Source organism: Schistocerca cancellata, chromosome 3 (genome assembly GCF_023864275.1).
Source record: "Schistocerca cancellata isolate TAMUIC-IGC-003103 chromosome 3, iqSchCanc2.1, whole genome shotgun sequence".
Classification (NCBI taxonomy): domain Eukaryota; kingdom Metazoa; phylum Arthropoda; class Insecta; order Orthoptera; family Acrididae; genus Schistocerca; species Schistocerca cancellata.
In genome coordinates, this window is record NC_064628.1 from 199055777 (window position 1) to 199072530 (window position 16754).

Here is a 16754-nt window from a genome sequence, read left to right on the forward strand (position 1 = left end):
GCCGTGAAGCTCCGCCTCGGCAGGAAGGATGCGCAAGTGAATTTATAAATGGACTGCCTCGCTCTCATTGCGGATGTGAATGGAGCTTGTGTGTACTGCAAGAATGTTACAGGATAGTTACATTTAATTAAACGTATTTACAGATGTTTGAGAAAGCTTTTGGCTCAGTTTCAACAAATCAGTATCAAAAGCCCTTGAGAAAGAAGGCTTTGATTCAACTTCTATTGCAGAATATATACGTCAACGCAACAGCATCCAATAGTCGATGTGTCACAGGAAGCGGATAGGTATTCACTAATTAAAATATTCGACCACCTTCCCAGTGACGTAAGGAATTTAATAGATAATAAAAGTAACGTAAAAAAAACTGAGTTCATATATGCTGAAAAAACTTTTCTACGCCATAGAAGAATTTCTAAATGTGTAATAAAACCAATGTGTAATAAAACCGAGTAGCCAAGAGTTATGGGAGGGCAATGGACGTGATTTTAATACTGAGCCGCTCCTTCGAAAGCTCTCTTAACTCCAGTAACGCACTGAAGCATGGTTTCTATGGGGTCTGGGAACAATTCTGGAAATACAGTGATCTACAACTACATCTAAATCGACATAGATACTGCGCTAGCCACCGTACGACGCGTGGCGGAGGGTACCCTGTCATTCACCTCCCCCCTCCCCCTTTTCCACTCGCAAACAGAGCGAGGGAAATGCGACTGTCTGTACATCTCTGCAAGAGTCCTAATTTCTCGTATCTTATCTTCGTGGTCATTACGAGCGATGTATGTTGGCGGCAGTAGAATCGTTCAGCAGTCAGCTTCAAATGCCGTTTTTCTAATTTTTTTCGATAGTTTTTCTTGAAAAGAATATCGCCTTCCCTCCAGCGATTCCCATTTGAGCTCCAGAAGCATCTGCGTAACGCATATGTCTTTGTTCGAACCTACCGGTAACAAATCTAGCCGCCCGCCTCTGACCAGTACCTATTGCAGCACTACCCACGTTTGTTCTTTTCTATTGGCGATAGATTCATCTTGGATATGCGGGTAGCGACAGAGTCCCAAAATGCTCGGTTGTATTAACATCTGGTGACTGGGGCAGGACGAGGGCAGGTGAAAACCGTGTTCATGAATTCACTGGAACGTTCAAACCACTTTTACGAACCCGATGGATCAGACGATTGAAACTTGCTGTGTAAATAAAGCATTTAACCAGCAGCTCAAGGCGGTAATATGACATTTTCCAAATACATAAGAGGTGTGGGGCACCATCTCCTGAAGATACACTGAATATTGAAACTTTGATTTTCATTTCATGTATCAAGCTCTTACTTACATTAATAAGATATTTAAATATGTCGGCTAGATTTATTTAACTTGTTCTTTACAAATTCTGCAGTAACGCTTTTTGTTGGTGTTCTAGCGAAGCGAAGTTGTTATTGCAACGGCTTGTTGCTGGGTGTAGCTTTAATGTGCTTCCACAAATTATGAAAATCTGAAGGATGATTTTATTTTAAGAGCGAAGTCGGCAGGTTTCTGGTACGGTTTTGTGACATGATTTAAAAAAATGCAGCATCTATTTCCGTTCTGGATAGCATGAACGGATCATTTTGTAAATTACGTACTTCTTCCTCAAGGCATACGATAGACACCCATCTTACGCAAACCAAGACTATCCTCTGTGGGTCCTAAAAGAGCCCTACTTACTTTTAACATTTCCGAGACTAATTTGCATTTCTTTCTTAAAGAAAATAGCATCTTGTTCTGGAGATTTAAAATTTTGAAGATGATTCTGAAACTCATGGAGAGTATTCAAATAAATTAAAAGAATGCAGTCGGGTAGCGATTTCGACAACCGCTGTTGTTTCAAGTGCACACCTTGTCATTTTCAAGGCACAACAGAATTTAAGACCTCGGTATGCAGAGCATATACGGGAGAATAATGCACACACACACACACACACACACACACACACACACACACACACACACACACACTGTAAATGCTAGCGTCTCCACAGAACTAAAAGTTTCTGACATCAGAAGTAATTGCTAGTGAGTATAGATAACCAAAGGGTGACGTAGCGTGAACTTTACCCTGTTTTTTTTTTTTTTTTTTTGACGATAGAGAGAGTAGGATTCCACGCAGAATTTAAGCAAAAACCTCCATCTCTTTCTCTATCACGTCACTTGCTAATTTAATTTCAACTGCTTCCTTAATATCTGAATAGCTGAACGCGAATGTCAGGATCTCCGTGTTCTTACATTCCGTATGATGACCAGTGCCAAGGTACTGTTCTGTAGATTTACTCGGCTGTTGTAAACGTGTGTGACGCTTACGCTCAGTACCCCAGTCCTCCACGCTCCTGACGGTCTGACCAATATACGAAATGCCGCCACTGCAAGGTAGACACCCACGTTACGCAAACCAAGAGTATTCTCTGTGGATCCTAAAAGGACTCTGATCTTAGATGGTGGTCGAAAAATATATCCCACACCATAGTTCCTCAAAGTACGGCCAATCCTGTTGGACACGCATCTTGCATAAGGCAAAAAGACTGCAGACTTGGGTGTCACCCCAGTATCATCACCACTCGCCGGTGCACGGTTGGTCAGTAGCGCAACGCACGTCTGATCTGTCTTTCTCTATAACCATTCTGGCAAAAGGTGACTTCGAGATGCGTTCCCTGGACACGTTATCGATAGTGGAAGTAAATCTTTGAAATTTTACTTCTTTGTATTTTTATTTCAATTCATTGTAACTTGAAAAATGACTAACGTTTTCCTTGTTTAGCTGCGGTTGAGACAGGTATTCATTCATATCTACAAATACACTCCTGGAAATGGAAAAAAGAACACATTGACACCGGTGTGTCAGACCCACCATACTTGCTCCGGACACTGCGGGAGGGCTGTACAAGCAATGACCACACGCACGGCACAGCGGACACACCAGGAACCGCGGTGTTGGCCGTCGAATGGCGCTAGCTGCGTAGCATTTGTGCACCGCCGCCGTCAGTGTCAGCCAGTTTGCCGTGGCGTACGGAGCTCCATCGCAGTCTTTAACACTGGTAGCATGCCGCGACAGCGTGGGCGTGAACCGTATGTGCAGTTGACGGACTTTGAGCGAGGGCGTATAGTGGGCATGCGGGAGGCCGGGTGGACGTACCGCCGAATTGCTCAACACGTGGGGCGTGAGGTCTCCACAGTACATCGATGTTGTCGCCAGTGGTCGGCGGAAGGTGCACGTGCCCGTCGACCTGGGACCGGACCGCAGCGACGCACGGATGCACGCCAAGACCGTAGGATCCTACGCAGTGCCGTAGGGGACCGCACCGCCACTTCCCAGCAAATTAGGGACACTGTTGCTCCTGGGGTATCGGCGAGGACCATTCGCAACCGTCTCCATGAAGCTGGGCTACGGTCCCGCACACCGTTAGGCCGTCTTCCGCTCATGCCCCAACATCGTGCAGCCCGCCTCCAGTGGTGTCGCGACAGGCGTGAATGGAGGGACGAATGGAGACGTGTCGTCTTCAGCGATGAGAGTCGCTTCTGCCTTGGTGCCAATGATGGTCGTATGCGTGTTTGGCGCCGTGCAGGTGAGCGCCACAATCAGGACTGCATACGACCGAGGCACACAGGGCCAACACCCGGCATCATGGTGTGGGGAGCGATCTCCTACACTGGCCGTACACCACTGGTGATCGTCGAGGGGACACTGAATAGTGCACGGTACATCCAAACCGTCATCGAACCCATCGTTCTACCATTCCTAGACCGGCAAGGGAACTTGCTGTTCCAACAGGACAATGCACGTCCGCATGTATCCCGTGCCACCCAACGTGCTCTAGAAGGTGTAACTCAACTACCCTGGCCAGCAAGATCTCCGGATCTGTCCCCCATTGAGCATGTTTGGGACTGGATGAAGCATCGTCTCACGCGGTCTGCACGTCCAGCACGAACGCTGGTCCAACTGAGGCGCCAGGTGGAAATGGCATGGCAAGCCGTTCCACAGGACTACATCCAGCATCTCTACGATCGTCTCCATGGGAGAATAGCAGCCTGCATTGCTGCGAAAGGTGGATATACACTGTACTAGTGCCGACATTGTGCATGCTCTGTTGCCTGTGTCTATGTGTGTGTGGTTCTGTCAGTGTGATCATGTGATGTATCTGACCCCAGGAATGTGTCAATAAAGTTTCCCCTTCCTGGGACAATGAATTCACGGTGTTCTTATTTCAATTTCCAGGAGTGTATATCCGGAGAAGCACGTTACTTTCTTTCCAAACAAAAATTCGAACTATTTAACTGATTTGTAAAGTAGTATACAAATGACAATTCCGAAGTAGAAGCCAGGCCTAGCTGCAAGAATGTTGTGCTAATAAAGTGGACCCATCATCGGCCCCTGCTGCTGGTGAAAGGGGCCGAAATGCTATTACGTGAACACAGCTCAGACCATAAGTGTGTTACTTGCTGTCCAGACACAGCATTGTTCACACGCAATATCCGAGCGTTGTGGGGCATACGCCACATTCTCATTAGCCAATCCGCTTAATACTACTAAAATTGGGAATCACTGAACCATGCTACATACCGCCACTGTTCCATGGTCCAGTGACCATGTTCCAGGCCCATGCCAGACGTTGAGCTCTGTGTCAAGACGTCAGTGCAGGGAAATGTATAGATTGCAGTATGCTGAAGCCTATGCAGCGCATCTGCCTACATACAGTCGTTGTAGAAATGGGTGTCTGATATAGCGCTACAATCATGTTCTCTACCTGTGTGGAGTTCACTCGGCTGCGGCAGCAAATAAACTTCACACAGCTTGGCGGAAGTTGCTATGGATGACTGACAGTTCTTCACCTAACGACACAGCCGCTTGCACGACTGACGTAGCCACATGGATAGCACGTGGAGGCTCATAACACGCAGAGTCGTAGTGTGCACAGACTTGATGCTCTTCCGAGGCCTCCTACTGAGTTGTAATATAGGTAACCACCATGTTATCTCAAAATGGCTACACATGTAATGCATGCGTAACAAACACGCATGCACAAGTGTACTGAGGCAAGCATGCTTGAGCGTATGTAGGATAAATTTGCTCAAGAATCAGGACTGTTAAAGTAGGTTCATGCAGGCTTGTGTAAGCGTTCAACTGTGTGCATGTTTGAGCATGGGGAATGTTGTGTAGGTATTCGACAGTGATTTGATTTCATTTAATTCTTATTTGTTCCCGGCAAATTACATTCTTTACAAAAGTCATTCTGTAATGTAGGATAAGTCAAAGAATAAGTGTTACATGAAGAAAAAGAGAATATGAACAGCAATACAATGAGGCAGTTAGTGTAACGTGTCTGACGCAAATACTTAATTAGGAACGATATTTTATTTCATTTCCTTAACCATTCTTTACCACCCATATCACGTTTCCTCTTTCGCTTGTTTTGTAATACAAGCAAAAAGGTTGCCAAAGCCATAGCAGCATCTCGAGAGCTTGCCATTTTCTGTTAAACAAACTGATGCTTGTACAAGTAAATATGACAGCAGTGCAGTTTCTGGTGCAGATAAACATCAGGTGATACATCAGTTCCAGTGATATGGTAACACAGTAACTGATAAGTAGTAGTATGTCATTGTGGGTTCTGTTCAGGTTACGTATATAATGTCAGATTATACACTTGGGCAACTTCAATTCAAGATCACCCCACACTCCCCTCCATCAGGGAACAACTGGATACTGATAAATGCCACCGAGGGCAACCGTCACACATCTTGAGCAATTGTGCTAGTTATATTCGTGGTTGCCCTGGGAAACCCGCATTCACATTGGGCAAGTGGACTACGTATATTCGGGATCATGGCGTAACTTGATATCAGTCATGTGGTCCCGCTCATGCACCTTAGGCAAGTGGGCACATAACTCAATACTGCTTTCATTACGTAAAATTGGTGGAAGAACCCTGCACTGATGGCAGGATATTAAAATGGCGGGGAAACCCAAGGACCAATGAGATACGAGCTCACCCTTCTCCCCCTCATCCTCTGTAACTACCTCAACACTGTGTAGGACTCCTTATTTGACGCCTGAGTCAGAGGTTCATATTTGTTACAAACAGTAATTATTTAGTGGCAGGGTTTGTAAATAATAACAATGATACAACAAATCAACTAATAGTTATTATCAACAGTTTCTTTTTTCCAGTATGCTATTTACAATATTTTTAGAATTATTTGTTGTTCATCTACATTTTCTTATTTATAATCATTTGCTATTCACACAATGGGTTTTTGAAAAGATATTGACTACATACAATAATTTTCAACTTTTTGTGTATTTAAACATAAATGAAGGGTAGTCAGAAAAAGTCTGAAAAGCTTGTAAGGCTGTTGCAGGGTAGGTTGTGCTGAGAACTAACTGTTAAGAAAAAATTCGATAATTTGCGCCATTTCCAAACTATGTATATATGTGTGTATGTATTGAGCTGAGGGACCTATAAACGACGGAGAGGCTTCGTCCACGCCGTAGCCCTCAGTGATACACAATCCCACAAAAGGCTACAGCAGTCCACTCACCCCACCGCCGCCCACACCGAGCCCAGGGTTATTATGCGGTTCGGCCCCCAATGGACGCCCCAGAGGACGTCTCATTCCAGACGAATGTAACCCCAATGTTTGCGTGGTAGAGTAATTGTGTTCGGTTACATGGAGACAGTGTTTGAGCAGATATCGCCGACATAATGTAACTGAGGCGGAATAAGGGGAACCAGCCCGCATTCGCCGAGAGATGGGAAACAGCCTTAAAAACCATTCACAGGCTGACCGGCACACCGGACCTCGACACTAATCCGCCGGGCGGGTTCGTGGCGGGGACTGGCACGCCTTCCCTCTCCAGAAGCAGTGCGTTAGACCGAACGGCTAGCCGGGCGGGCCTTTTCAAACTAATTAGCATTGAAGTTAGCCAATCAGGCTGTTGCTTCCACAGAGTCAGGCAACCTGCCAGATATAGTTAATGTCAGTTGCACTCACATCCACCCGGACCCTGTGTAGGTTGATCCACTCCAGACAACATCACCAGACGTAGTCCATGGTGAAGTCACACATAATAATATTCCCAATTTAGTATGTTGTGGATCCACCATGAGCAAGATGCCACATCTAACGTAAGTGGATCCACCTTTAGGACGCTACTTCGAAAATACACCGGGAAATGGCGGCACCCATGGAAATCCGAAACACACAAAATATTACTATAGATGATGTCATGAGAAGTTTGTATTTTACCTATATGATTAAGGTTAGTAGCTCATACTGTTGCTCGGCAATCGTCTACTTTTTAAAACCATTTATTATAGATTTAACCAATTTTTCGATTGTTCTCTCTGGCAGTAATTGCTGTGGGATATATACTGCTTTCGACACTTATAGAATTGAGTGCTTGGAGGAGAGTGAACTAATTTTGGTGAGAGATGGGTCATGTCACATCGTCTTGTTGATGTAGGTTAGGCCTACCATACGATATCGTTGTCTCAGGATGGTCCTGTATCGTTATTTGTCAGCCTGTGAGCTCCTGCTGCCATCCTCTGTCTAACATTTTACTGTTATACTTAATTATTTTTTCATAAGCAATTACACTCATGCTATAATATGGATCTGGATGGCGTTAGAAATGATTTTGCTCCATTAATATGCGATTTGGCAACACTATGCATGCCAAAAAGTCTCTCTCACATACACACACACACACACACACACACACACACACACACACACACACACATAGATAGTGTAATTACACCCAGACTTAGCGAGGGCGTTGGGGGTTGGGTTGTTGGGGGAAATAGACCAAGCAGCGATGCCATCGGTCTCATCGGAGTAAGGAACGACAGGGAAGGAAGTCGGCCGTACCCTTTCAAAGGAAACATCCCGGCATTTGCCTGGAGCGATTTAGGGAAATCACGGAAAACTGAAATCAGGATGGCCGGATGCGGGATTGAACCCTCGTTCTCCCGAATGCGGGTCCAGTGTGCTAACCACTGCGCCGCACCGCTCGGTTTTATTTAGTGGGTATGATAGAAAATGCTGTCATCTGGGGCTACCAGTATGGATACTCGACTATACTATGTTTGACATACGGGGTGAAAGGCAAAATATTAACCACATATCCATAATTTTACTTATTTAACATGGAAATCTATTACGTAAACAACTGCTCATATAAAATTCTCTATAAATAGTTAGAAACACTCCTCCCAGATTGCTATTGGTAAAAACACGTTTTTGGCAACTTACGTCAGACACTAGTAGCGTCTTTATACAGCCACACCTCTACACTGCCGGTTCAGGTATCAAAAGCGTTGGTAAGTTCATCTTCTCTCTTTGAACAGCTGAAGCGGCATATACATGCCTGATCAGCACACACACCTGTACTGAGATATCTACATCTAAATCTACATACATACTCCGCAAGCAGCCATATGGTGTGTGGTGAAGAGCACCCTGTACCAGTACTAATCATTTTCTTTTCTGTCCAATTGCAAATACAACAAGGGAAAAGCATCTGCGTATATCCCCTTTAAGAGCCCTATTCTCTCTAACGTTTTCTCCATGGTACTTACGTGAAATGTACATTGGTAGCATAGAATCACTCTGCAGTCAGCCTCAAATTCCAGTTGTCTAAATTTTCTCAATAATATTCCTTGCAAAGAACGTCACTTTCCCTCCAGATATTTCCATTTGTGTTCCTGAAACATCTGCGTATTACTTGGGTTTTGTTTAAACCTGCTGGTGATAAATTTAGCAGCCTGACTCTGAATTGCTTCGATGTCTTCCTTTAATCCGACCTTGCGCGGAGGCCAAACACTCGAACAGTACTCAACAAAGAGTCACACCAGTGTCCTATATGCGATATCCTTTATTGGTGAACCGCAGATTCCTAAAATTCTCCAAATAAGCCGAAGTTGACCATTCTCCTTATCTACTGCAGCTCTTACAAGCTCTTTTCATTTCAAATTGCTTTGCAACGTTACTCCTAGATATTTAATTGGCGAGACTGTGTCAAGAAGCACACTGCTGATTCTGTGTTCGAATGTCATCGTTTTGTTTTTCTTACTCCTCTGCGTTAACTTACATTTTTCTACATTTAAAGCTAAATGCCGTTCATAACACCGACGAAACATTTTCTCTAGGTCATCTTGTATCCTCCCACAATCACTCAAGGACGACGACTTCCCATGAACCACAAAATTACCAGAAAACAGCCACAGACTGCTGCTTACCCAATCCATTATATAAGATTACTGGCGGAAGCAGTGTAAGATAGCTGCGCCTATGCATTTCCGTGAGTAGATACTATTCTATCTAAAACCACGTGACTAGAATAGTTGTCAGGTATCGGTTGAAATAACCAAGGGATGCGGTTTCCCGCTATAAATGTGAGTCGTTTCAGTGAAAGAAGTCATTCTAGTCCGATACTTTGTGTGTGTGTGTGTGTGTGTGTGTGTGAATTCCTAAGGGACCAAACTGCTTAGGACATCAGCCCCTCGACTTACACACTACTTAAACTAACTTATGCTAAGAACAACACACACACCGATGCCCGAGGGAGGATTCGAACATCCGGAGGGAGGGGCCGCGCAGTCCGTGACATGACGCCTCAAACCTCGCGGCCACTCCGCGCGGTTCCGGTACTTTCTAGCAACTACAACAGTGCTGATAATGGGAACGATGGTTCATCAGGGGCTAATAAACAACCCTAACTTGACTCCAGTGGTCCTACGTGTGTGTATTTAGGATGATCTTTTTCATGTTTGTGGGTGCTCGTTAGAGCTGTGTTCTGTTGATTAACTTCTTCTTCCTCTTCTGCTTCTTCTTCACCTCCTTCTTTTTCTGTTGCAGATAAGATGGACGTCTGCGGACTTGGACATGCACGGTAACAATTACTCCATGACCTGTCAAGATACTGATGCATTCCCGCCCGAGCCTCGTTCATCTATGATGAATTTTCCATGCCAGCGGACACCTGCACAGCCTGGTGTGTGATCATCAGTGTGGTATCTGCTGATGACACCGGCTCATTTGCCAATGCAGCCGTGTCCTGGACCTTCGCTTCTAGATGCACCTGGTGATGACATGTGATGGATCAGCAAAATATGATACGACAAGACATCACTGTAAATAATGATGTGACAAGGGGTTCATGGACTTATTTGGATGCCACTAATGTGGAAGGTAAGTGAACTACTATAGAAATCTGTACATATAATCTTTTAAAATTATGTATGATTAGTTATTGTTTTTCTCTTTTTGAAGAAAAGATGGAGGCCTTATGCAGATGTGGGCGTGGACCAGCAGCTACTACTCCACCACTTGACCTGACTGTGATGTGTTCATCACTCCAACCCAATTCGTTGATAATGTATCCACTGTGCCTACAAACACCACCTCAGTTGGGTCCACCATCATCATCATCACCATCATTATCAATGTTGTACAGACTGTTGACATCTGCTTATTTTCTGATGCAGCTGCACCCTGGATTGTCTCACAGCAGTCAGAGACCTACACTGCATCGGACATCACTTCAACATCATTTTGGGCCTAGCAGCGCTACCCCTAACCACTTTGTTATGTATCATCAAGAAAGTTCTGCAGCCACACTGGATTATTCTGTAGCTGCTGGCACTTTTGGGGACAGGATCTCATAATCCCACGTTGACAACTCAAATTTGGGCTATCGAGATCCTGCCACTTTTCTTAGTGCCTACCAAGACAGTTTAGAAAGAATGCTGCCCGAAATCGTCAACGACCAGGGGTGCCCAGCCATTAAGTATAATAGAACTGTATAGTGTGAGTTCATGCACCCCCAAAAGAGTGCAGTGATGCTGGCGAAGAGAAGAGCATCGTCCAAATTTGGTAGAGAATTGAAGTCAAATCGAAGGCTGTTCAATCTTACAACGGTTTGCAACTTCTACTAAGACTGTCATACTCATCCATGATTCCGAAATGCTGGTAAGAGGTTCGGATAAGGCGCTCAGCCATGTACTCTACCTCGATTTACGTGTCCGTATCTAAGTTTCAAAGAACTGTAGAAAGATAACCAATGCTCAGAATGACGTCATATTTGAACAGCATATTGTTGGCGCGGGAGCAAACGTCATGGAATAGCATATTGTTGACGCCGGAGAAAACGTCATGGATCAAAAAATTTAATGAAAAGTTTACCAATAGATGATACTGTAAGCGTCTTAACGTAAATGGGGTTGGTTGGAAACGACAGATGAATCGCAATACGATGGCTGTGATTCGAGTTTGTAATCTACCCCTCCTTTCTAATTCCAGCTATTGGCCACAATATGCAAAGTCTTTTACGAAAAATTTGAGATGAATTATCAATATTCACATACTCCTTTACCTTTAACCCAAATGAATACAGACTCATTTACAGATATTTTTCTCTTATTGCGAGTATACAAAAACAATGCTGAAGGCGACATATATGCGGATTTACCAAAGTCTTTATTTGCAAGTTCTGCCATATGGCAGGTACGGTAGGCAACAATGTCTCTATCAACGAAACTTTCAAGTCCAGGTACGTTAGGAACTCCCGTACCTCCACGTACAATGGCTACAGTGAGCCACCCTTTACCATGACCGAATGTATCGTTAATGTCAATACTAAAATTAAGTCTACAACCACAGAAAACACAAGGTCCGTCGACAAGTGCAGTAGCAGCAACACTCTTAACTGGTATGCGGTTCTTCTTGTCTCCAGCTGTGGTGGCAAACTCGATGTTCTCGATGGTTTTATACGCCGAAATTACATTATTCGCACAAAGTACGAAAAAACGTCCGATCACATCAGAGGCATGCTTGTCACTCTGCACTTATTATTTACAAACGGTGCCAGTAGAGAATTACAGTGTATAACAAACCCCAACCTATCCCCCATGATGCTCAGATCTCGAATGAGGAGACCTATATATGTGAGCTAGTCATAAAGCAAGATAAAGGGGAGGAGTGTGAGCTACGAGGGCTATTCGAAAAGTAAGGAACGACAGGTCACGAAATGGAAACCGCAGTGAAAAGCAAAACTGTTTTATTTGCAACAGTTAACTACAACTTCCAGCTACTTATCTCCATACTCACCGATCCGACTTAGACCTCTGTCATAGCGTTGTACCAACTTTCCAATACTCTCTTTATAGAAGGCAACCGCCACTGCTTTCCGCCAATTCTCTATGCTGGCCTACAGCTCGTTGTCTGTGCCAAAATGTTGTCTTCATAGCCAGCGGTTCATGTGAGCAGAGATGAAACTCAGAGGGGACAATTACGGGCTGTATTGTGGATAATCAAACTTTTCCAATTGAAAACGATGCAGGAGCATCTTCATTGTCCCTGCGGAATACGGCTGAGAATTGTCTTGAAGAAGAAAACGCACGACTGTTATGTAATGGTGGCTCCATAGCTTCAGGCGAAATTTCTCACCAGCCCTCATACTTGATGGGAGACATTATTGTTCTAGGTATCTTTATGTGCTCCTTGTGTGCTCAGAACTGAAAAAAAAACTGCGTAACGCGATCGACGGGCATACTAGAGACACTGCCCAACACACCTGTGCAAAACTTCATATGATTTTTCGCGACCGATCGTTCCTCACTTTGCGAATAACCCTCATACAATGGGTTTCCTGTCATTTTAACTGCTCCCATTGGTACAGGGGTTTCCCACCAGTTTTATGTCACGAAAGCAGTGCTGACGTTAGGGTCCACTTGCCTCAGGTGCGTGGGTAGGACCATGTGACTGGTAATCAATAATCAATTATTCAAAATGACAGTTACAATCACATTATTTATTTTGCCGCCAACCGGTTTCACCCCGCAATGGGGTCATCTTCAGGGCTGTTTACACCAGCTAGTTACCAACTGTGCACAGGCAGGGTGACGACTCCAGCGAGCGATCAAATGGTGTAAATTGCCCTGAAGATGACCCCATCACGGAATGAAACCGGTTGGTGGCAAAATAAATAATGCGATTGTGACTGTCATTTTGAATAATTGATTATAAGTAAATTAATCGCTGTTATCTCTACACAACTATGTTGTCTAAAAATTCATGTGACTATTATCAAGTTATGTCATGATCATGAATATAAGTGGTCTGTTTGGCTAACATGCATGGGGGTTCCCCTGGATGACTTTGAATACACCTTGCACAATTGCTTAAGATGTGTGAGTGTTGGCCTTGGTGACCTTGATTAATTTCTAATGGTTCGCTAGAGGAGGGGAGTGGGGTGTGATCTGGAACAGAAGTTGCCTAAGTGTGTAACCTGGTACTGGATATGTAATCTGACAACAGAAATGATAAGATCGTTATCTGGTTCAGAACCCTCACTGATATTCTACTGGTTATCAATTGCTGCATTATCGTATCATTGGAAGTGCTGCGTCCCCCAGTGTTTACCTTCATCAGAAACAAGACTGCTTCCCTACTCAAGCAAGCTTAAGCCATATGGAGAGTCAAGGAATCTGTGTGTGCTTGTGCAGGGGTGCTTTTCATGCATGCTTGTCAAGGATGTAGTTATATGTGTAACCATCTTTCACTGTGTGGAAGGAGCAATATAACGCACACCTGTTCAGTCACATTCATTGAGTTCTTTGCTGTTGAATGCGAGAGATGGCGTACGACTTGGATAGTGCATGATGGATAAAGTGTGCCACTCAGTCATCTGTGTCACATGGATGCAGTGCTCAAGTTGCTGCGACCCCAAGCTCAGATCTGAGACAGTAAACAGTCTGTAATCACATGTGGCCCAGTGGAGGTGGTGGATGTCCTGTCATCACTTGTGGTTAGCCTGTAAGGTGGTTTTGCGTTTGTGGAAACATTTTCTGTATGATAATGTCCACCTCTAAAACCTAATTTCCTGTGTAAACTCGTTTGATATGACCGATATATCTTGAGCCAATTGTCGTATCACATTCAATGTGGATTAACTAGTGAAATACTGCCTCGTTGAATACATAGTTGCCTGTACCAGACTGCTCCGACATCGTGTCTGCACTAGCATCATTTAGTCGCAACATCCGGAACTTAAACGACATGTTTTCAATTGAGGTCAGCCTTCCAGATAATGTGTGTGTGTGTGTGTGTGTGTGTGTGTGTGTGTGTGCGAGAGAGAGAGGGAGAGGGAGAGAGAGAGAGAGAGAGAGAGAGAGAGAGAGAGAGAGACTGAACATAGATAAATATATATCGCTGTATGTAATAAATGTAACTTAAGAAAATCGTGAAAAGTTCAGGATTGTGCTATGTTTAATTATTATTGATTAAGCAAGCAATTAACTAAGAAACTTGTACATTACAGGAAATTTAGAATTGAAGAAGAGGAGCGGTTGTCGACTGTTACTTTTTGGTATGCACAGCAGGGCCGTGAGACTGTTCCACACATCATCAAGGACCTTATGGCCTGAAGATGGCCACTTAGACTGAAACCAGTTACAAGAATGAATAAATAAATAATTGTAACAACTTGAATTGACTGTTTTTGTTATACTGAAGAAGGACTCAGAGGAGATTCCACTTTCCCACAACTGTTCCCATCAGACTCGGAGAAGGTTATTACATTTTTCAACTGGGAGAACAAAGAAGTCTCTGGCTCTAACCACTATGGGACTTAACACCTGAGGTCATCAGTCCGCTGGACTTAGAACTACTTAAACCTAACTAACCTAAGGACATCACACACATCCTTTCCCCAGGCAGGATTCGAACCTGCGACCGTAGCAGCAGCGCAGTTCCGGACTGAAGCGCCTAGAACCGCTCGGCTACAGCGGCCGGCTAACAAAGAAGGAATTCGTGTTGAAAGTTATCTGAATTGTTGACGCTGGATAGTTTCCCTTGCTCGGCAAATGCGCAGGTGAAATATTAAAATGTTATTCTTGCTGGTCCTCTTGACGTGACGCTATGATTACGTGACTTGCTGGATTGGCCTCAGGTGCTGTGAGGTGTTTTGTTTTCGAACTGCTGTGGTGAAAATTATTCTTGCAGCAGGACTGGCCTCATGTGATGTGGAGGTGAGTTGTCCTTAGGTTGCTACATAGAAATTTATTGTCGCACCAGGTCCGGCCAATGTGTTCTCAGCATACGTGTTGTTGTTGGTGGCCCAGTTACCGGACAGGCCGGTTGTGGGATTAACCCACTTCCTAATAGAAAACACAAGCAGTCTGTTGGAATTTGTCCCGATACATACGAGCTGAATATAGCCTGAGAAGGTGTAGAGCGAACTTAGAAGCCCGATTCTGCACCCGCATCAGCAGTACCATGTGCGTTTTGGTGGCTTTTCCCCACATCACGGCCGCCTACTCCAACACTTGTCTGACCAGAGTTAGGGAGAGGTTAATACTGTGGCGCGGAGCAGCGACGAGCGAGGATTAAGCAGTCAATACAAGATGTGGAGGCACCCACCCACTACTCTGCTTCTGACGTCGTGTATGTGCTGCGCCCATGTGAGCCTCTGACCGCTGGTCACCCCGAGGTATTTCGTAGACTTCACAAGTGGAATGGGACCACCAAGGATGCTGACAGGCGGTAGAGCAGGTGGCAGCATCCTTCAGGTGAAGATTACGACGTGGCTCCAGAAGGCGATGAATTTCAAGCATCACTTCTTTTGACCACGAACCCAGTGAGTAGCACTCGATCTGGAGACGGCTCTCATAGCCTGAACATTCATGTTGAGGATGAACAACGCTATATTGCCGGTGTGAAGCCCCAACTCTACGCATGCCACCTCTGGTGCGGCTGCAATGTACAGCACTACAAGTGGCTCCCTTGGACGCGTCTGTTGCTCCATCTATCCTCACATGAAAGGACTTCCCGGTAATGTAGGATTGAAGAAGGACCACTGTGACGTGAGCTTCCTGTGAACAAAGAGTTTGTACAAGAGACGTACAAGAGACCTTCGTGTCACACAAAGTCGATGGCCGTGGGACCATTGAGGAACACTGCCCCAAACCACTTCCCTGTTTTCAAGGCCCTCATCGTCAGTTTCACCAACCAGGGCAGCTGGTGGGATTTGGAATGGTCATTCCGAAAGCCAAACTGTTCATCTGGCATCACACTTCCTTGAGTGATGTGTTACATGAGCTTTTCCGCTTACAGCCTCTGTAACACCTTCCAAAGGGATGGGAACAAGATGATACGCCGTGTCTGAACCGCTGGTAACAAGTGAGAAATTAGTACGGAGAGCTAATACTTCTGCCAGAAAGAAAGATGCTAATCCAGCAGGATATCGACTCCTACTGATCTTGACTAACAGATTCGGATACATGATTCCAAGCTGTTTCTGATCTAAGCTAGAGGTCATCAATCGTAGTGACAAGAGAGCCAGCCTCTCGGCAACCCACGACCAGATATTTTCAACTGTTGAGAGATCTGGAGAACGTAATGGTCAAGGCTACAGTCGAGCACCTATTGTATAGTGGTAGTTGGCCGCTGTGGCCGAGCGGTTCTAGGCGCTTCAGTCCGGAACCGCGCTGCTGCTACGGTCGCAGGTTCGAATTCTGCCTCGGGCATGGATGTGTGTGATGTCCTTAGGTTAGTTAGGTTTAAGTAGTTCTAAGTTCTAGGGGACTGATGACCTCAGATGTTAAGTCCCATAGCGCTTAGAGCCTTTTGAAGAGTGGTAGTTTTGGGAAAACAATAACAGCACTCAACACTCAATAACCATTAAAACTATCATAAAAATTGTAACAGTTAAAAAATCAAGAATAT

General features: G+C 44.7%; 1 protein-coding gene across 1 annotated transcript in view; it reads right to left on the reverse strand.

Moving 5' to 3' along the window:
- Positions 1-16754, reverse strand: part of LOC126176222 (glutamate receptor ionotropic, NMDA 2B) — a 922500-nt gene that overhangs the window by 267438 nt on the left and 638308 nt on the right. The window lies entirely within an intron of this gene.